The 3,515-nt window shown below is 42.8% G+C and overlaps 1 long non-coding RNA gene across 1 annotated transcript in view; it reads left to right on the top strand.

The window, feature by feature from the left end:
- Positions 1–476: 476 nt before the first annotated feature.
- The window catches only part of LOC104988392, a 19,540-nt gene continuing 16,501 nt past the window's right edge, over positions 477–3,515 (top strand). Inside the window, exon 1 of the long non-coding RNA XR_825233.1 lies at positions 477–625. This is a non-coding gene — a long non-coding RNA (uncharacterized LOC104988392). The remainder of the gene's footprint in view (positions 626–3,515) is intronic.

Here is a 3,515-nt window from a genome sequence, read left to right as displayed (position 1 = left end):
ATGTAGATAAGCAACTATGATAAATGGCATTCATTGCAGAAGGAAATTTCTGGATCAAGTGTTGTCATCTTTCAGAGTCAAGACACTTTACTTTTGGCTGTGAAATCAGAAGTTTCTCACCAGCCATTCTATTTGGTCTCAGATTTGACCTCTGTCCTTCTTCCGCTTTGCTGTGCACTGCAAGGAGCTAACTCCTGCAAGCTCCATTTCCCTGCCTATGCTGCCAGCTGGTTCCAGCTTGATTCCATCAGTGGGAGGCCCCAGAGAAAGCTGGTGTAACTGGAGGAAGGAAGGAGCCAGGGTATTTCTCCTCACTTTCTGAGGCTATACAATGAAAAAACCAACAGAGTATTTTCACAGGGTTTCTATGAGAATTAAATGAGATAAGGCATGCAAAATGCTTATACCTTGTGTATAAAATAAACACTCAAGGAATAGAGCCGTTGTTGCTTTTAGCCTTGCTTAGGTGAGTGGGAAAGAGCACAGTGATCAGTTAGTGACGTCTGCTGACAGTGAAGGGTTGGGCAGTCGTGCTATGTCAGCAGAGTATTTACCAACCCTGATATCTCAGAGCTGCATTGTGGAGACAGAACTGAGAGGAACCGGCAGATGGATTGACAGACTGGTAAGGTCTTGGGAGAAATCAAAGAACTGGGATGGTGACATCAAGAATAGATACAGGCAATGAACGAGAGAGAGAAGGTTGGGGAGAGAGGATTATGACTTCATTTTTAGATAAGTTGTTGGGTTCTTTCCAATTACCACAAAGCAAAAACACCCAAACCAAAAAAGAATACACTTAACACTGCAAGAGATGTGGGATTTTGATAAAAATACATGAGTGCAGTGAGTTAACAAAGAAAACCGTCTCAGCACTCACACACTCAGACCTCACAATGAGACCACAGCAATTCCAGTTACTGTATTCTGGTCTCCTCTTGAGAGGGAAAACCACCATTCTTTGCTTAGTGATTCTTCCCTGCTCAGGACTCTCTCTCTTTCTGGTTCTATCTGGTTTTCCTCTTCTTGCCTCTGTGCTGTGGTTATATTCTTTGTGTCCTGCATTCAGGATGATCAGAGTGGGTATTTACCATTTAGCACAGGGCTTCCTTAACTGCGTTGCATTCTCAGTTCAGGCCACCTCACAGTTTCTTTAAGTCTGGCCCACACTGGATGTCTTTGGCTTGGCGTAGCAGCTGCGGCTGGCATAGCAGTCACCTGACACAGAGTGTCAAGGTCCACCCATCTCAGAAGGAGCTGTGGAACCAGTAGGTTTCATGGTGTAGACATGGTGAGTGAGCTGGAGATGTCATTGAGATCTCCATGGAGCTGAAAAGGTCAGATTGGGTCATGGTTGAGAGAGCATTGAGGAGACTTGCTTACTTCTGCTTTTATATATCTCATGCATATTTGATCATATAGGATCAAAATCTGTCCAAGGTGCAGGGCAAAGAAGTCAGAAATTATTTATGAAAAAAAGATGGTTCTTCCAGTGGAATCCAGAAAGCTAGACAGTTTGCAGAGGAAGAGATTATTACTGTTGTTTGTAAGTGTTAGTCACTCAGTCGTGCCCGACTCTTTGCGACCCCATGGACTGCAGCCCACCAGGCTCCTCTGTCCATGAGGTTTTCTAGGCAAAGATACTGGGGTGGGTTGCCATCTCCTTCTCCAGGGGATCTTCCCAACCCAGGGATCAAACCCGGGTTTCCTGCACTGCAGGCAGATTCTTTACTGACTGGGCTACAAGGGAAGCCCTGTTTACTGTTATTTATAGGGACGTCACTAATTTCTTAGAGGAACAAGCTAGAAATTGGCTTGGAAGGGTAGGTGTGGTTAGGTTAGGGTTTTCTTACTGCCTTGAGAGCAAAACAGTCTACACTTCAAGAAAACAAACAGAACAACTCAACCCTCTGTGATTCTTCCCAGAACTCTTCAAATCTGAGACATCCCTCACACCATTGGAACTTAAGGAGCCCAGAGCTTGCAACACACCTATTTCAAGAATAAGTTGATACGAGTTCACTTACGTGTATTTCTTGAAAACAAAGAGAGAAAGAAAAAAGAGAGAGAAGGAAGAAATTAAAAGGAAAACAATATTTTGAAAATCTGTTATTGATGGAGACAGATGGGGGCTGTAAGGGCACAGCTTTACTCCTACTCTTAAAAATTCCAGTTGAGGACAAAGAGGCTGATTCTTTAGGCAGCTCTACCTGATAGATGGATCTTTTTGCTTTTGTTTTCGTTAGTCGCTCAGTCATGTTACTAGTTAGTTGCTCTTCCAACAAAGAAGACTCTACACATGGACATCACCAGATGGTCAATAGCAAAATCAGATTGATTATATTCTTTGCAGCCAAAGATGGAGAAGCTCTATACAGTCGCCAAAAACAAGACCGGGAGCTGACTGTGGCTCAGCTCATGAACTCCATGTTGCCAAATTCAGACTTAAATTCAAGAAAGTAGGGATAACCACTAGACCATTCAGGTGTGACCTAAATCAAATCCCTTATGATTATACAGTGGAGGTGAGAAATAGGTTCAAGCGATTAGATCTGATAGAGTGCCTGAAGAACTATGGATGGAGGTTCATGACATTGTACAGGAGACAGGGATCAAGACCATCCCCAAGGAAAAGAAATGCAAAAAGGCAAAATGGCTGTCTGAGGAGGCCTTACAAATAGCTGTGAAAAGAACAGAAGCAAAAGACAAAGGAGAAAAGGGAAGATATACCCATTTGAATGCAGAGTTCCAAAGAATAGCAAGGAGAGATCAGAATGCCTTCCTCAATGATCAGTGCAAAGAAATAGAGGAAAACAATAGAATGGGAAAGACTAGAGATCTCTTCAAGAAAATTAGAGATACCAAAGAAACATTTCATGCAAAGATGGGCACAATAAGGGACAGAAATTGTATGGACCTAACAGAAGCAGAAGATACTAAGAAGAGGTGGCAAGAATACACAGAAGAACTGTACAAAAAAGATCTTCATGACCAGGATAATCACGATGGTGTGATCATTCACCTTGAGCCAGACATCCTGGAATGTGAAGTCAAGTGGGCCTTAGGAAGCATCACTACTAACAAAGCTAGGGGAGATGATGGAATTCCAGTTGAGCTATTTCAAATCCTAAAAGATGATGCTGTGAAAGTGCTGCATTCAATATGCCAGCAAATTTGGAAAAGTCAGCAGTGGCCACAGGACTGGGAAAGGTCAGTTTTCATTCCAATCCCAAAGAAAGGCAATGCCAAAGAATGCTCAAACTACCACACACTTGCACTCACCTCACACGCCAGCAAAATAATGCTCAAAATTCTCCAAGCCAGGCTTCAACAGTACGTGAAACGTGAACTTCCAGATGTTCAAGCTGGATTTAGAAAAGGCAGAGGAACCAGAGATCAAATTGCCAACATCTGCTGGATCATTGAAAAAGCAAGAGAGTTCCAGAAAAACATCTATTTCTGCTTTATTAACTATGCCAAAGCCTTTGACTGTGTGGATCACAACAAACTGTGGA

The sequence above is a fragment of the Bison bison genome, unplaced genomic scaffold, assembly GCF_000754665.1.
Source record: "Bison bison bison isolate TAMUID 2011002044 unplaced genomic scaffold, Bison_UMD1.0 scf7180017864133, whole genome shotgun sequence".
NCBI classification, from domain to species: Eukaryota; Metazoa; Chordata; class Mammalia; order Artiodactyla; family Bovidae; genus Bison; species Bison bison.
The sequence above is the reverse complement of the archived record's forward strand: the minus strand, read 5'-3'. Positions and strand labels throughout refer to the sequence as shown.